Source organism: Apium graveolens, chromosome 1 (assembly GCF_009905375.1).
Source record: "Apium graveolens cultivar Ventura chromosome 1, ASM990537v1, whole genome shotgun sequence".
Lineage (NCBI taxonomy): Eukaryota > Viridiplantae > Streptophyta > Magnoliopsida > Apiales > Apiaceae > Apium > Apium graveolens.
This window is the reverse complement of record NC_133647.1, coordinates 65166809-65186262: the sequence shown is the minus strand read 5'-3', so window position 1 is coordinate 65186262 and position 19454 is coordinate 65166809. Positions and strand designations below refer to the sequence as shown.

Below are 19454 nucleotides of genomic sequence, written 5' to 3'. Positions count from 1 at the left end.
GAATCATTTGGTAGGTGAGGAATTGTGCACGCAGAAGGATGATCAAGGTATTCTTAGGTTTTCTTCAAGAATTCGGATTCCACCGGTGACGGCGCTGAAGAATGAAATTTTACAGGAAGCTCATAATTCAAGGTATTCAATCCATCCAGGGAGTACCAAAATGTACAGAGATTTAAAGGAAAATTATTGGTGGCCAGATATGAAGAGATAAATTGCAGAATGGGTTAGCAGATGTTATACATGTCAGAGAGTTAAAGCCGAACATCAAAGACCAAGTGGATTGCTACAGCCATTGGAGATTCCAGAGTGGAAGTGGGAACATATTGCCATGGATTTCATAGTTGGATTACCAAGGACAAGGGCTAATCATGATGCCATTTGGGTTATAGTGGATAGACTTACCAAGTCAGCTCATTTTCTGCCTATAAATGAAAGATTTTCGCTCGACAAGTTAGTCCATATGTACCTGAAGGAAATTGTAGTTCGTCACGGAGTTCCTGTGTCTATCATATCTGATCGAGACCCAAGGTTTAATTCAAGATTTTGAAAAAGTTCTCAAGAATGTTTGGGAACGAAATTGAATATGAGTACGGCTTATCACCCCCAGACGGACGACCAAAGTGAAAGAACGATCCAGACAATCGAGGACATGTTGCGTGTTTATGCTATTGATTTTAAAGGAAGTTGGGACGAGCATTTACCTCTGGTAGAGTTTGCTTATAACAACAGTTATCATGCCAGTATTGGGATGCCACCCTATAAAGCCCTTTATGGATGCAAATGCAGATCTCCAGTGCATTGGGACGAAATAGGAGAACGCAAAATACTTGGACCTGAATTGGTGCAGCAGACAAAGGAAGTTGTTGAAGTAACCAAGAAAATATTGATAGCAGCACAAGACCGTCAAAGGAAATATGCAGACCAGTCAAGGAAAGACATGGAATTTGAAGAAGAAAACTTGGTATTACTGAAAGTATCACCGTGAAAAGGACTAACGAGGTTTGGAAAGAAAGGAAAGATGAATCCAAGATATGTCGGACCTTTTGAGATTCTAAAGCGCGTTGGCAAAGTAGCTTACGAGTTGGCGTTACCTCCGTACATGGAGCACATTCACAATGTTTTCACGTATCAATGCTTAAGAAATATAATCTAGACTCCAGGCATGTAATAGAATATGAGCCAATAGAGCTTCAGGTAGATTTGTCATATGTAGAGAGTCCGATAGAGATCTTAGAGAAAAGAGAGAAGGTATTGAGAAATAAAGTGGTAAAGCTAGTAAGAGTATTATGGAGAAACCCAAAGGTTGAAGAGTCAACCCGGGAGTTAGAAAGTGATATGAGAAAAAAGTACCCTCATTTGTTTTCTTAAGAGATTCTGAGGAAAGAATCCTTTTAAGGGGGGAAGGATGTAATATCCGGGATATATCGTGTAATTATTTTTGTTAATAAATAATTAATATATGTGTTTAGTATCCATTCTGTGAATTAAATGTTAAGTGTTAAATGTGTTTGGATGTTTAAAAATATTATTAATTGACTATTTTAATTTTTATATGTCCAAAATTAAATATAGATAATTGTCATATCTTCCTAATTATTTTTACGTTGATTTATGAATTTATAAGGATCATATGCAATTTATAAAATCTTTTTCCGAGTATTTAAAATCTATTTTATAAAAACGGGAACCAACCGACGTCATCCGTTGTTACATTTTTGGAACCCGAAACTCTTCCGAGAATTCCTTCCTAACCTAATTGTAATATTCCAAGCATATTCCATGTTTCGACTTTTTCGATCCGGCGTACGGTTTGTCCTGCGCGGGTCCCGGCGCAACATTTTCGATACAATATTCGTTTCGGTAAATCAATAAAACTCGTATTTTTGATAAACGGGAGCTTTTTATTAAACTATCTCAATTATCACCTCGTAGTACGTGTAACCAGTCGCTGAGACCAAGACCGCAGTACAAATTGTATTGATTTGGATAACTGTCCCGAAAACCGATACCGGTTGGATCAGTTTTTATAAATAAATGTACCGTTTTATATCCGGAATGATCCAACGGGATATTAATTTTCCGTAATTATAAATAGCCTTTTTCCGTATTTTATTTCGTATCAAAATCATTTGCAGACAGATAATTATATAATTTTCAGAGAAAATCCTTATATTCATAAACCCTTCTGAAAATCAAACCCCAAATTGAAGGTGTTATTGATCTCCGTTTGGAACGCTCGAGTAACCAAAACAGAGGTTTTAAGGTGTTCTTTCAGTTTCTTAAAGTTTCAGAACTGTAGAAATCAAGGTTATTTTTCTATATTTTAATTTAATTTCGAATTATTTTTACTAAAAATATGAATTTTTGTTCGGATGATTGTTTATATGATTTGATGATTGCATGTTGTAGAGCTTGTTTTCCTGATGATTTTCATATGTCATACGTCTGATTTGGAGTTCAATAACATGCTCAAAAGTGGGTTTAATTCTCGAATTTTAAAATTAGGGTTTATAACCCGTATGAATGTTTTCAATTGAAATTTGGGGCTTCTTGATTTAGGGGTTATTAGCTGTTGATTTATAGTGGATTATGTTCCTCATGAAATTTGTAATCGATTGGTATATAGGTCGTTAACAGAGGATGCTTGAATCGTAGGGAGTTGTCTTTTTAAATTTTTGATGTTTCGCCAGAAACCGGCAATGTTCTTGGCCAATTTTCGGCCAAGTTTGGGGTTATTGATGTGTTTTGATTGCACGAATAGATTCTTGATGTTCTTTAGTGTAAATCTGGAGCAGATGGTGAGGTGAGGGTGCCGGAATCGAATTCTCCGGCAACCCTGTATTTTCCGGCGACGGGGGGGGGGGGGGGGGGGGGGCTATAAACTACAGTTTCGTACCTGGACTTTTGGGGACGATGAAGTTTGGTCCCTGAAGTTTCCAGAGTTTGGAAATTTAGGATTCCTGTTTTAAAAATATTCAAAAATCATATTTACTATTTATTTTTATTATAAAAATTCGATTTTAATTTCTGAAAATTCTAAAATTATTATTTTAATTCAAAAAATTATTTTTAATTCAAAAATAAATCTGAATTAATTAGTTAATTAATTTCAGTTAATTTTTAATTGATTAATTAGTCAATTAATTCAAAAATTAATTGATTAATTGATTTAATTACTAAAAATGATTTAAAAATTCTGAAAAATAGTTTCGAGGTTTAAAATACTATTTTGAATTATTTTCAAAGCTCCATAATTATTATAAAATTATTTCGAAGCCAGAATTGGCCAGCCGAACCCTGTTTATTATTCCAATATTGATCCAACGATTCGTTTTAATTCTGAAAAATGTTTTAAAAATCATTTTAAGTACCTAAAAGCCTGTTTATGACCAGAGACTTCTTTATAAATAATATATTATTGATTATGTGACGTGTTATGTGTTATATGTAACTTGTTGGTAGACTGTCGGTCTGTCTATTCGATATTTACTTGTTTATTGCGTAACTTTCAATCCGTTAATCGGATTTGAGTGAAACGAAGGGTAGATAGAAGCATGTGTCAAATAGAATCGTATGAGTTAAATATTGATAGATGCTTATGATATATGAGCAGAAGAGGCAAGGCGTAGGAAAGGGAAACAAATAGTCAAGGAGTAAAACAGTGGTGATTGAGAGAAAGTGTAGTATAGTAATCTAGTACCAGGCAAGTGTTCTGAACTTTCTCGAGATATTGTCGTGATTGATATTCCTGTTTTATATTGCAAGTGCTTTGAAGCACTGAAACCTAATTCATTGTTATCCAATTCTTTCATTACCTAGCATCCAAACTTTGAAAATGCTCTTTTGATCCTTATGCAGATTAAAACCATTTCATTATTGAACGTCAAATGTTGTTAATGATTCTAGTTATTGTTTATTATTGCTTATTATGTTATTATGTTAGAATTGGATTGGTTTATAAAATTGTGGACCAGATTCGTGGTCAGACCATATAATGGTCAAGTTAGGCCAATGTGTGCCTTGGATCCAGTAGTTAGAGCAGTGCCGTGTGCTTTGCTCGGGGTTAGTGCGTGACTGATCAGCAACCTAACCTTGGTTTTTAACATGAAAATATAATATCCAATTCTAAATCATAATCCATTGTTCACTTGATATCATAATCATATTTACCTGATGATCATTATTCTCAATTTTGTCATTGTGACTTGCTGAGCTAGTTAGCTCATTTGTGTGATATTGTTTATGTTTTTTTCCAGTTAAGAAGGAACCGGTTGGTACCGAGGATCCCCGGTCCAACGCGAGAGCTAGGGGTTCAGGTTGATCGAGCTAAGCTAGTAGGCTTCTTTTGGGATAATTTAAGTTTGTAAAAGTTTGTAATAATGTTTAATACTCAGTTATGAGTTTGGAATAGTTGGGATTTGAATGTTTGTAATATAAGTAGGTGTGTTTGGCTTGTGTGCATACTTTAACCTGTTGTGGTCCGTGGTAGTTGGTTAGTAGGGTCACTGCATATTATTATTATCTTTATTATTGTTATAAATAGGTTATAAATAAGGTGTGTGTGTGGACCCCAAACTTCTGACCCGGGTATGGAGGGCGCCACACTAATGGTCAAGCTAAGGTATCTAATAGAGAGATAAAGCGCATTTTGGAGAAAGTTGTGTGTCCATCAAGGAAGGATTGGTCTTTAAAGCTTGATGAAACTGTTTGGGTGTATAGAACAGCATGCAAAACTTTACTTGGCATGTCGCCGTTTCAATTAGTTTATGGTAAGGGTTGTCATTTGCCTGTGGAGCTCGAGCATAAGGCGTATTAGGCTTTGAAGAAGTTAAACCTTGATTTAGATGTAGCTGGTAAGGAAAGAATATGTTAGGAAATGAATAACACACAGAGGGGGTGAATGTGTTTTACTATTTTTGAGCTTTTCTTGATCTTTTATGGTTGAACAAAGTAAATTAAATCTTGTAGTAAAAATATGTTCATGCAGAAATTAAGCTTGCTGTAAATAAAGAACACAAATCTTCAAAACTCACTTAATTTTATATTAATATTAAGAATGTTTTGCTACAAAATTTCTAGGCTCTTTGTTGATAAAGAGCTTAGCTTCTTCTTGAGAGTGTTACAAGATTTTCAATCTCAATTGTTACAGCTAACTAAAGGACCAGTGTTAACTTTATAAATCAGTTAACTACTGGTTTACACAGTGTATAATAAAACATGCTATTAGCTTTTGTAAACAGTCACTTGTCATTTTCATTTATAGAAAAGTATATCTTCTATTTCTGGCTTAGCATATCTTTAGCATCCTGTGATTATCTTGATCTTCCTTTGTCAGTTAATCATTACCATTAATCTTGCACATCCTTGAAGCTGTTTTTTGTAGACTTATCAATCCAACTGTTTGTATTGTTTGTTGATTATTAATCTTGGATATTGAACTGATCTATAATTTTGTACTTTGAGATTTTACCTCCAGATCTCCAGTTTTGGTCTATAGAGAACTTGACATCTCGATAATTATATTGGCTTATCGAGATCTCTAGTACTCTATATTTAATTTGGCTTGTTGAGGTCTCCAGTTCTTTATAAGAGAATTTTGCCTTGTCGAGATCTCTAGTCTTCATATCTTCACTTTGACTTATCAATATCTCTGAGTTCTCCAGTGACTTCTTGACTTGTCGATATCTGAGAGTTCTCTAGTCAAATTTGACTTGTCGATATCTCAGAGTTCTCTAGTGAATTTTGACTTATAAATATCTCTAAGTTCTCTAGTGGAATTTGACTTATCGATAACTCATAGTTCTCTAATGAATTTTGACTTATCGATAACTCTGAGTTCTCTAGTGAAGAAATGAATTATCGATATCTCCAATCTTTATGTGTTCAATTTGGTTTGTCGATATCTCTGAGTTCTCTATAAGCTTTCCTGAGTTTTTATAAGTCATTCTGGAGTTCCCGAATGACTTCTCTATAACACTAAATCTGTGACTTGTAGAGATCTTGACTTAGAATATTTTTCCTAAAACAGATTTATTCAACTCCAAGCTTCTTCATAATTCTTCTAAGGCATGATCTTCATGATCTTCTTCCAGATAGAATTTTTAGGCTTGACACTGTTTATAGAAAAAGACTCCAGTCTGCTCCTTTGATATTTTTACAGATTTTGAGTGTTACAAGTACAAAATGCAAATTAAGATAACAAAACAACTTACTTAGGGTTGACAAAATGTCTTAGTCTTGTTTAAGTACATGCATGTCTTATACAACAATCTTCCCCAATTTATGAGAAGATTGCTTAACAGAAATTCATGCCTGTTAACAAGACTAACCCCAAGTTTAAAATGATGGAAAATAAAATTAATACACAAAGCTTGATAGAATTACAACTTTTGTACAACATAAGATTTACAAGATTCAATGGTTACAAGTATTAGGTAAAGATAGTTTTTGTGTCTACTTCTTCTCTAAGTAAATCCTTCAAGTGATCTAAAATTTCAAGTTCTTCTATGATAGGTGTTCCACTTAGAGCTTCTAAAAGTTTTTGTCTTGTTACCTTAGGATAACCACTTTTTAGTAAATCTATTCTGAACGTTGAGAATCCACCAGCTTTAATGTTTAGAAATTTCCCATCTTCAGAAATTTTGCTCATTCGTTTGGCCTTTAGCTCTTCTGATCTTTTTATATATATCTCTATTTCTTCATCATACTTCCACCTTCTCTCTTCAGCTTCAGCCTCATCTTTTTTCTTTGTTTCCTCCCTTTCAATTAACCATTCAGCTAGAACTGATCTCCATGCCCTTGTAGCAGTATCCTTGTTCTTTAGCAAGCTTATTATTCTCTTAATTTATGTGGTTGAAAGAGAGTCCATTAATTTATTGCCAAAAAAGGTGAAGGAACCATCTTCATAGAAAATTCTAACTTGCCTAAGAGATACGATCCAGACTTTGACCATTTCCTCAACAAGTTGTTGAAAATGGTCTTCATCTGAGATGCACCAATTTTGAGGTAGAAAGTCAGATTGCTTGAAGCAATTCCAGATGGCCCTTTCAATGACTTCTCCTTTCTTTGTAGGCTTGACTTTCTTAGGCTAGGTCCAATAGATTTAAGATTAACTTTAAGTGAAGGCTTGGTTAAGGGTAGGGTTGTGATTTTCTTGAGATTTGTCTGGCTTGTGGTTATTGGGATTTTTAGGAAAGAGTTGGCTGTTTGTTTGTACAGAAATTTTGGCTTTGAGATTGAAGGTGGTTTGATGTTTGAGATAGTTGATGTCAAAGGTTAAGCTGAGGTTTGAGCTAATTGTGTTTGGATTTTTAGGGATTGATGTGGTTCTGAGCTATCATGAGCCTTTTTAGTTCTCCTCTCACTTCCCTTTTTCTTCTCATCATTCTTCTTCTCCTCCTGCTTCTTGACCTTGCTGCCAGTTGCCTTCGATTGACTTGAATTTGAGCCAGAAGGTTTTTGGTCATCTTTCTGCTCATCATCATCCTCATCGTTCCTTAGATTGTACTTAGTAGCTGGCAACATGTTGTCATAATCTCTCAGGTATCTTTCCAAGATTTTTATCATCTCAATATCTTCATCTTTCTTGCTCTTCTTGATCTTCAAATGAGATTGTAGAGTCTTGAGCAGCCTTAAATTTGATCTGACACAATGCTTAGGAATATAGAGATGCTTGTCTTTCTTGGTGAATGGGCAGACATAAACAATTCCCTTGTTTGGAGATAGATAGGCTTCTGGAAAAGCTGCTACCTGTGCCTTTTTAAGCTCATGTCAAACTTGAGTGTCTTCAGGAATTACTTGGTGGACTTTGTCAATCATAACATCCAATTTCAGATGCCCTCAATGTCTGAAGGCATTCCAAAGTAACCTGAAGACATCTGTCTACCCCACCATCATTGATGTTCATCACAATTCTCTTCTGTAGAAAGTTATCAATCTCCACCACCACTGCTCTTACAAAATTTATATTCTAGCCTAAAGCTTTCTTGAAACTCATGTAGTTTTGTTGAAGAGACACTCTTAGTGCTGCTAGAAGATCATTGAATTTCTGATCTTGATTAGATCCTTCTGCAGCTCTCAGTAGTCTTTCGTTGCTATCATCAACTTGAGTATGTGAGATTTGTCCCTCCCGAGCAGACTTTTGATATTGTGTAGCATCCCTGGATTGTGTAATCCTAGCCTCAATCTCCCCCTTAGTCTTGGAAACTGGCATGAGAAGAGGAGATGAAATTTCTGGTCTAATCTGTTCAGGTAAGGCAGGAAGTGCAATGTTGAGCTTCCCCATGATGGCACCCAAGACAAATGAGTTTTGTATTTGAAGATGCTTGTGAGATTCCACCAGGGTCTGGATGTTAGTCTGTTGACTCTTGACTAGAGAAGTTAAGGCATGGACTTGTGCAGTGAGATAAGAGTTGGAGTCTTGCAATGCTATGACTTGACCTTGTAGAGATTGAATCTGTAGATTTGTTGAAGTAGATGCAGGTTAATGGGAGTTTGATGTAGAGACAGTAGTAGATGACCCAAATGTAGCTTACAGAAATTTCTGAATTTCATCCATGACCAAAGGAGAAGGAGTGTATCTTACAGTGTGCATCTGATCCAACTTCAACCTTGTGTCATTAGAGTTGGTGATATGATTTTGAACTTGATGGTGCAAGGAAACAAATGAGTGCTTGACTTGTGTCATGCTTTTATCTATACCACTGAGATCATATCTGGACATTTGGTCTGAGAAGTGTTTGAATTGATTTTTGATATCCGTTTGAGAGGGAATGATTTCATCCATCTTTTCCTTTACCATCTTCCTCATCCTGTCTTCATGACCAGTCAATTTGACTTCAAGAGCTTTACCAAAAAGGTGAAAAGCCTTGAGTTGAGATTTGTGCACTTTTGTGACTGCTCATATACTTCTTGTGGATGTTCAGAGATGTTTTCCAGTCCAGAAATCTGCTCCACTAAGAGATCATCTACAGATGTGGGTTGAGAGACAGATTCTTGCCACCAGTTGGTGAGAATGTGAGGTTGTTGAGGTTGTGAGGTTGATGGCTCAGAAACACCTGTGACTGATGTTAGGCACAAAGCATGCGCTAAATAATTCATGCAAGTATACGCATTCGCAAGTAATATTGAATGATTTCTAGTTCGTTCCCACAGCGACTCTGATTAATTATATCTAATTAACACTTATTCACCAATGTATGATTATTATTCAATGTCAAGACAATAACAATTAAGATTGGTTAACTAATATTAACTTCGGGAATTAAACACTTGAATTAACAATATTAAACACACATGAGATCATAACTTCATTACTACTTCATTCAATAGTCACTGCTATTACCCTTAGCATGTAATGGTGATGATATTAATCGAACAACACGAAACTGATAAATGCCAACTTTCGTTGTACGAATATCATTCTACCAAGCATCCACAATTAAGATAGAAGTTGAATAGGCATCAATTATGTTGAGACCATATATGTCTACAGAATTTGACAACATAACGATTTAAGCGCAAGTTATTCATTATGATTACACAGGGCAAGTAAAACGGTTAAAGTTACCCACTAATCATGCATACAATACACGAACATATGCTAGCATGGCAAGTTCTAAATCTCAAGATTCACTTTCGCTTCACAAGAGATTAACAGGCTGTCTTACATGTTCGTGACGCACATAAGACGAATAAGCACAACCTATGCTATATATCATAAAATCACCACATACCAAGGTATTAAACAATTAACTAAAGAAATCCATAGTAAATCCTCTAGGATCCCATGATCACGATTAGCCCATAATGGAACTCATCATCACCATGGGGTCATATGAAAGCATGATAATAACACAACGATATAAACTAATAAAAATACTTAATAAATAATGAAGTACGTCATAAGAGTATTAAGGTTCAAAGCATAAAGAAAACTAGCATCCACAGTTACAACGAATTAAAAGAATCACAAGATAAATGTATGCTTCCTCTTCTTCGTTGTTGAGTGCTAAAACGGTCTTCTCGATCTTCTTGCCTTTGCTCTCGATTATCTCCCCTATTCTCTAGAAAATGTCTTCCCATAAGGTTTATATAATAACCCAAGAGACCAGCACTAACAGAAGCCCAATCATACTCGAATTATAAAATCCAGATTTTAATTTTCTGCCTGCATCCTCCAGGCGGGCGCCTGCTATCAGGCGGGTGCCTGCAACCTTTTTGGAAAAATCCTTGGGTTTCTTCTATTTTTGCTGATTTCTTCACTCATCATCCCTAGACTGATCTCAAGCACTTCCTTAAGCTTATTTTGATAAAATCCACCTATCTAAGCAAGTTATACCCTGAAATGCAAAAACACTCGAAAATGCGTCAAATACAAAAAATACTCGAGTTCAAGACACCAATTCAAGCCGTTATGAGACGCTCTAAGTTGTATAAAATGCCACTTATCACACCCCCAAACTTAAATCGATGCTTTTCCTCAAGTGTCACAGACTCAAACTCAGAATAAAAACATGCATGAATGCAACTATATCAATGCAGCGATCCCCATCGCGATAACTAAACCAACCAACACATGACATATCAATAAATGCAATTCGCCGACTAAAGATCAATCAAATCACGCAAGCTAACATACAACTAGAAACGTGGTGTGTGTGAATGCTTAACAGATATGCTTCGAAACTAGATCAATCACCATAACTTAATTATCCTCAAGGCAATCACAAGCTTATATGCAGAATATATTCTAGACACAAAATGACTTATAACACTTAAAGATTATTGGAGTTTATTACGGAATCATGCTTTTATTCAACACATAAAACAAATGTTTATTTGATCGTGCAATGAGTGAGGCCCACAAAAGACTTATGCAATGGTACCCATTTAGCGAGCGTTAGGTTAGCGGATCCCAGACTATAAAAGCCTTAGGTCACTAGGCACAAAGTCCCCTAAGAACTTAATAACTCGAATACCAAAGAGCTCACTCATGATCAATTTGCATTAAACCAATTTTTTTCATTTCTTTTTTCTATTTTTTTTCAATTTCTGAGCAAGTGCGTTTCGCTCCATCTTGCTCAACCCTAGACTACTCGTATACAATACGAGCTGACTACTAGCCATTTGACGCCTAGCCACAACTAGCAATGAATTCCAAATTTTTCCAATTTTTATCTTTTCATGTCTTTTATCATTAAGAGCCCATCATGTATTCTAAGTATAAACAATAGATTAACCTCAAAAACTATCAAATCATGACAATAATCTAGTCCTTAAGCATACTCTAAGACTTAGTGAAATTACAAGTGTTTCTAGCATGCATGTCAACCTAACAAGATTCAACATCACTCTATCGCTATCACTACACTCGCATCAATATCACATATTAATCGGTAAAGCAACACAAAGGGATCATGGTATATGCATGAGCTATATGACATGATAATTAAAGCTATAAAATAAATAAAACTATATAAAAAACTATATGGCAAAAATATGCAAAAATATGCAACTAAATAAGCTAAACTAATCATGAAAATGCAACTACATGACACACACACAAATATGTTCCTTAACTACCACCCCCAAACTTATAATCTTCATTGTCCCCAGTGAAGGTAATAGAAAGGAACACAGGGTATACCTACTCAGATGAATCATCATCATCATCACCCTCAGAGGGTGGAGTGTTAGGAGGTGGATAAGCAGAATCCTCACCATAAACGGGCCACTAGATGTTAGCTCCAAGGCCTCTAAATGCAGTCCCAAGTGCTTGGGTGAGCTCCTGCGCAAATCGACTCTGCGACTCATACATCACATCCATCCTCCTGGAAAGCCTTCTGTACTGGACATCAGCCAATCTCGAACCATCTCCTCCCTGAGCTCTTGAAGAACCTGCCTCTCCCTGAGCCTAACTGGGCCTAGCCATGGTAGCACCAGCTGCTGGAACTCCTCCCGGAAGGTGATACCCCAAACCATGTGACTCTGGCTCTCCACCCGTCCACTCCTGCATCGCATTCAACGTTGATGAATCAATAGGAGTGGCCGGCATCTGCAGCTGCTCATATGAAGGCCACTGGACTCCACATGCCTTGCAAAGCTTTGTGACAATAGAGGCATACGCGATAGAGTACTGTGATTTCCCCTTCAAAAACTTCAAAATCCCTTGGTAGATGTACTCACCAAGGTCCACATAATATTCATCATTCAGAATTCCCCATAATAATCTTGCCCTCTCTACTATAACCTCATGTGAATGCACGGAAGAAAGAATATTAGCACACATAAATGCATTCCAAGCATGAGCATACCTGTTCATCGTGACATCAGGGAAATTACGATACTCATTGGTTCCCCTTTTGAATATCCACACTGTGCCCAGCCGAGAGAGAGTAGCAATAATCAAGTCCATATCAAAGTCCTTAGGGGACTTTTCATTCCAATGCTCCTCTTGTGGCTTCCTTTGTCACTGTCCAATTACCCAGCGAATCACCTCAGGCTGATAATCAACAATAAGCCCACGAACAACAGAAAACCCATTCTTGTTGGCCTTGGCGTTCGCATAGAATTCGCGAACAATACTCATCAGAACCGCCTCAGGTGACTCGCCGAATGTAATCTATCCCTTCTCAACAATCATCGGTAGCAAATCACCATCCCTCCCTGATGGTAAGAACCCCCTCTCCCTCATAATAGGCTTAGTAAGAAGCTTGGTGTACTCTTCTTTAGCAGCCCCATCCAACAATCGGGGCCTCGCAGCAGTATTCCTTGAAGAATCAGTAGCAATTGGGTTGGTGCTGCTGCTACCCACAGTTCGTGATCTCTTTGGGGCAATGAAAACTGAGAATAAGAGTTGGAGAATTTGTGTTGGTGTGTAGGAGAGATTTTGTAGAGTTGAAAGTGTATGGGATGTGTATGGAGAGGTTGTATATATATATACAGCAAGATTAGGGGTTGAATTTGACTAAGAGTGGGGATTGTGGCTAATATTGGAGAAGAAATTATGGGGTAATGGGTGATATGGGCGCTGTGGTTTTTGTTTTTGGTTTTTGTGTTTTTTTATATATAGGCTGAAAACGATTTTTCAAAATTCAGGGGCACAAGCGGTCCCCTGCTAGCGCGCGGCCACCTGATCCTAGCAGGCAGACGCTTGCAAGGCTTCTGGAAAAAAAATTCTGCCAACTTTTTTTTGATTTTTTTGGGTTTTTGGATAAAGTACTAAGTTCTAAGGTGTCCTATGGTCTCATATCTTGGGTTTCCTCCCAAGAAGTGCTTCGTTTACGTCATTAGCTTGACGTAGAGTAATGCGATCAAGTTGTCAATAAAACGGCACTAACCACTTCACGGTTTGTCGTATCCCCATAATGGTGCTTCAATCTCTGACCATTTACTTTGCATGCTTGGCCCGGATCGTTCTCAAAAATCTCCACCGCTCCATGCGGAAACACAGTTTTGACGATAAATGGTCCAAACCACCTTGATTTCAACTTTCCAAGAAAAAGTCGGAGACGAGAGTTGAATAGAAGAACTTGTTTCCTCGGTACGAATGACTTAGGCGATAGCTTCCTGTCATGCCGCCTTTTTACCTTTTTCTTGTACATTTTGTTGTTTTTGTACGCTTGAAGTTAAAATTCATCAAGTTCATTTAACTGAAGCATTCGCTTCTTCCCAGCCGCATCTAGATCAAGGTTTAACTTCTTCAATGCCCAATAAGCCTTATGCTCAAGCTCCGCAGGTAAATGACATCCCTTACTATAGACAAGTTGAAACGGGGACATCCCAAGTGGAGTCTTGTATGCTATTCTATAAGCCCAAATAGCTTCATCGAGCTTCAAAGACCAATCTTTCCTTGACGTACAAACTACTTTCTCTAGAACGTGCTTGATCTCTCTATTAGACACTTCAGCGTGACCATTAGTTTACGGATGATAGGCAGTAGCAATGTGATGATTCACATTGTAGTGTTGCATCATAGAACTGAACTTACGATTGCAGAAATACGACCCTTCATCACTTATGATAACTAGTGGCATTCCAAATCTTGTGAATATCTGCTTATGAAGAAAACTCAACACTACCTTTGCATCATTAGTCGGTAGAGCCTTGACTTATACCCATTTCGAGACATAATCGACTGCCAACAAGATGTACTGATTATTGCAGGATGAGATAAATGGTCCCATGAAATCGATTCCCCAAACATCGAAGACCTCAACTTCAGGCATCACATTTAAAGACATATCGTTCTTTCTGGTAAGATTCCCAACTCTTTGGCAACGATCACACCTTAAAATGAACTGATGTGAATCCTTAAACAACGTAGGCCAGAAAAAACCTGCTTGAAGAATACGAGTTATTGTCTTTTCAGCATCATAATGTCCACCATAAACTATAGAGTAACAGTCTCGTAATATCCCCTCCGTCTCACAGAAGGGGATATATCTCCTGATGATCTGGTCAGCTCCTTGTCTAAACAAATATGGTTCATCCCACATGTACCACTTCATCTCATGCAGAAACTTCTTCTTTTGAGCCACATTCATATTATGAGGCATTATATTGCTAACAACATAGTTCACAATGTCTGCGAACCATGGCTCTTCGTCTTGAATTGCGAACAACTGCTCATCCGGAAAAGATTCATAGATCAATGTCTTATCATGTGAAGTAGACTCGGGATTCTCCAATCTAGAGAGAAGGTCAGCTACTTGATTTTCATTACCTTTTCGATCCTTGATCTCTAACTCGAATTCCTGTACCAAGAGAACCTAACGAATAAGTCTAGGCTTCGAATCCTTCTTTAAGACCAGATATCGGATGGCAGCGTGATCAGTGAACACTGTCACCATTGTCCCAAGTAGATAAGATCAAAATTTTTCAAAACCAAAAACTATAGCCAAGAGCTCCTTCTCAGTAGTGGTGTAGTTCAGTTGGGCTCCATTTAGCATCTCAGTAGCATAGTAGACCACGTAAAAGGTATTAGTCTTTTGCTGCCCAAGAACTGCTCCCGCTGCATAATCACTTGCATCACACATCATCTCAAAAGGTTCTCTCAAATCCGGTGTCGTGATAACTGGTGCGGTGATTAAACTCTTCTTGAGAGTCTAGAATGCCGCCAAGCATTCTTTATCAAATTTGAAAGGCACATGTTTTTCGAGCAAGTTGTACAACGGCTTAGATGTCTTATAGAAGTCCTTGATGAAATGCCGATAAAAACCCGCATGACCAAGAAAGCTACGGATTCCTTTCATAGAAATAGGTGGCGGAAGATTTTCAATGATGCCCACCTTGGCTTTATCCACCTCAAGACCTTTACTGGAGACCTTATACCCAAGAATGATGCCTTGTTGCACCATGAAGTGACATTTTTCCCAATTGAGCACTAGATTGGTTTCAGCACACCTTTTGAGTACCAAACGGAGATTATTCAAGCGTTCATCATATGAATGTCCAAAGACAGAGAAGTCATCCATAAACACTTCGACATTATTTCCAATCATATTGGAGAATATAGCCATCATGCATCTCTGAAAAATGGCAGGTGCACCACATAAGCCAAAAGAAACTCTGTGAAAAGCAAACGTGCCAAATGGACAAGTGAAAGTCGTCTTCTCTTGATCTTCTGGTGCAATGCAAATCTGATTGTATCCCGAATAGCCGTCCAGAAGACAATAATACTCATAATCAGCCAACCTGTCAAGTATCTGATCAATGAATGGAAGAGGGAAGTGACCCTTCCTCATGGCTTTATTCAACATCCTGTAGTCCATGCATACCTTTCATCCCGTGACTATTCGAGTAGGGATGAGCTCGTTCTTTTCATTTTCTACCACTGTAATACCTCCTTTCTTAGGTATACATTGCACGGGGCTCACCCAAGAACTATCAGAAATAGGATATATGATTCCTGCATCTAATCATTTTAGAATTTCTTTCTTCACCACTTCTTTCATGATGGGATTAAGCCTTCGTTGTTGCTCAACAATTGGCTTGCTACCTTCCTCTAGCAGAATTTTATACATGCAGTACGAAGGGCTGATCCCTTTAATATCTGCTATAGTCCATCCGATGGCCGATTTTAATTCTCTCAAAATCCTCAAGAGCTTGTCCTTATCACTACCTGAAAGGTTAGATGTAATAATAACATGCTAAGTAGATGCATCACCTAAAAAAGCATACCTTAAGTGTTTAGGCAATGGTTTAAGCTCCAAAGTAGGTGCTTCCTCAATAGATGGTTTGAGCTTTCCCTCAGCATTCTTGAGATCAGTATTTCCCAGATATTCAAATGGCATGTCTAGCTTTCATTTCCAAGGAGAAGCATTTAGATATTGTAGCTGCTCATTGCTTTCGTCATCTTCACTGTCAAAATCCCCCAATAAGGCTTTTTTCTAAGGCATCAGACCTTAGCACATGATCAAGTTCTAAAATAACTGCAGAATCGACCAAATCCACCTTGAAGCACTCCTCATCTTCCGTAGGGAATTTCATCACATTGAACACATTGAATTTAACATCTTGATCTTGCACCCTCATAGTGAGTTCACCTTTTTACACATCTATCAAGGTACGGCCTGTAGCCAAGAAAGGTCTTCCCAAGATTATGGGAATCTTCTTATCTTCCTCGATATCCAGAATGACAAAATCTGCAGGAAAGATGAGCTTGTCCACTTTTACTAGCACGTCCTCCACGATGCCTCGTGGGTATGTAATCGAATGATCAACTAATTGTAGAGACATGTAGGTGGGCTTCGAATTAGGCAAATTCAGCTTTTTGAAGATAGACAACGGCATTAGATTGATGCTTGCTCCCAAATCGCAAAGGCGCTTGTCAAATGACGACTTGCCAATGGTGCAAGGAATGGTGAAGCTACCTGGATCCTTAAGCTTTGGAGGTAGCTTTTGTTGCAACACGACACTGCACTCTTCCATTAGAGCAACGGTATCAAGATCATCCAGTTTCACCTTCCTTGAAAGAATACCTTTCATGAATTTCGCATAAATAGGCATTTGCTCCAAAGCCTCAGCGACAGGTATGTTAATGTGAAGTTTCTTGAACACCTCCAGAAACTTACCAAATTGCTTGTCTAACTTTTGTTTTTGCAATCGCTTAGGAAAAGGCGATGGAGGATAGAGCTGCTTCTCCCCTGTATTACCCTCGGGAAGAGTGTGTTCAACAATAGTCTTTCTTGATCCCCCCTCTTTCTCCTTTTGCATACCTTCTTCATCTATAACTTCAACTTATCCATCTTTTGCTCTTTCGGCATCAACAACTTTTCTAGACCTTAAGGTGACAGCTTTGACTTGCTCTTTGGCTTCCTTCCTGCCTGACACTTCGGTATCACTGGGAAGTGTGTCGGGTTGACGATTGAGCAAGGCATTGGCTATTTGTCCAATTAGATTTTCCAAGGTCTTGATAGAAACAGCCTGACTTTTGCATAACAGCTTTAACTCCTCAAAATCAGCACTAGAAGGTAGAGCAGCACCTCCTTGTTGAGGATATGATTGCCTTTGAGGAAATTGCCGAGGTTGCTGGAATCCAGGTGGATTAAACTGTTTACTTACAGCTTGCTGATATGGCTGCTGAACAACATTCTGATTATTGCTCCAGCTGAAATTGAGATGATTTCTGTTATTAGGATGATAAATAGTGAACACAGGCTGCTGTGGTCTCTGAAAATTGTTCACATACTGAACAGATTTATTAATAAAAGAACACTGATCTATAGCATGAGAGCCTGCACAAAGCTCACAGACACTAGCTATTTGATTTACTCCATAGTTGGCTAAAGAATCGACCTTCATAGACAGCGCCTGAAGCTGCGCTGTAATAGCTATAGCTGCATCAACTTCCAGAATACCTGCTACCTTCCCAGCATCATCCTTTGAGTTGGGTTTTGATACTCATTTGCAGCCATAGTTTCAATAAGATTATAGGCCCCAATATAGATTTTGGCCCACAAAGTGCCTCCAGAAGTTGCATCGAGCATGGGCCGAGATTGGGCCTCCAAACCATTGTAGAAACCAGTGATCACAATCCAGTCAGGTATACCATGATGTGGACACTTTCTCAACATCTCCTTGTAGCGCTCCCAAGCTTCGCACATAGATTCTCCTTGTTGTTGGCAAACTGAGTAAGAGCACTTCTCATAGCTGCAGTTTTGGCCATTGGATAGAACTTTACCAGAAATTTTTGCGCAAGATCTTCCCAAGTAGTGATGGACCCAGCTGGTAAAGAATGTAACCAGTCCTTAGCTTTGTCCCTCAGAGAGAATGGGAAAAGCCTCCGCTTGATAGCCTCATCAGTAATACCATTATATTTGAAAGTACTACAGATCTCGACAAAATTCCTGATATGCATGTTGGGATCTTCAGTCGCAACACCTCCGAAAGAAATAGAATTCTGCACCATCTTAATAGTGCCCGATTTGATTTTAAAAGTATTGGCCTGAATAGCCGGATGAATGATGCTTGACTGAATGTCATCAATTTTAGGCCGAGAAAAGTCCATAAGAGCTGGATCAGCTTGAACTACACGATCACCCATTGTTTCAGGTTCTTTCTTTTCACTCTCTTTATCCAAATCTTCAAAAAGTATCTTCTCCGGAAAGTCAAGAGCTGTATCTGTCTCCTCAGCTTTATCCAGATTTCTCTTGTGAGTACGAGAATGTATTTGCATAAACGCTCGCTAAAGTACCTGAAACACAACCGGAAGCAGTAAGTAACAAGTCTTAATCAATGAATCATAATGACCACTGATGGCAAGTTCATAAACTAAACAAATTAACACCGAGTCCCCGATAGCGGTGCCAAAAACTTGTTATGTAACACCCCCAAATCCGGGGTCGGGGATCCGGGTTGTCACGAGTTCCATTTCCCTTAATAACACCCAATCTTAATTAACAATCAACTACTCCTTACTGTGACCCCATAATAAACACACACACCACAAGTTATAGTCTCAGAGATGAATATCCAAAATTAACACGAGTCATTTTATTCCAAAATTATATGCCATTACACCTTAAAAGGGTTTCTGAATAAATTTACATTTTCTTTGCCATTATTACAATTCATAATATACATAAGTCTGGTTCATCAATAGTTGAAAGCCTAGTTTATTGGTAATTCCTACCTCAGCTACTGCGGCATCAACGCCTCCAGAAAACTGCGGAACGTTTCCTAACCGCTGGCGAATTGGAGCTTGGTCCTGTTCATCTTTTCTATCTGTTATTGTGTGATGAAAGAAGAAAGCAAGGGTGAGCAACAAGCCCACCGAAATAATATGTATAATAATTAACAATATATGAGAATTCTCATAGTACTCATGAAAGTCTTGGTCAAGAAGAAATGAACCAAGCTGATATCTTAACGTGACCAAGTCGCAAAATATTCAGTATATATATACATATATACATTTCAAAATCTTTGAAATCCTCTAACATGTATAATAT

General features: G+C 37.9%; 1 pseudogene; it reads left to right on the top strand.

Moving 5' to 3' along the window:
- Positions 1 to 18048: 18048 nt before the first annotated feature.
- On the top strand, positions 18049 to 18162 carry LOC141680449 (small nucleolar RNA R71; annotated as a pseudogene).
- Positions 18163 to 19454: the final 1292 nt, after the last annotated feature.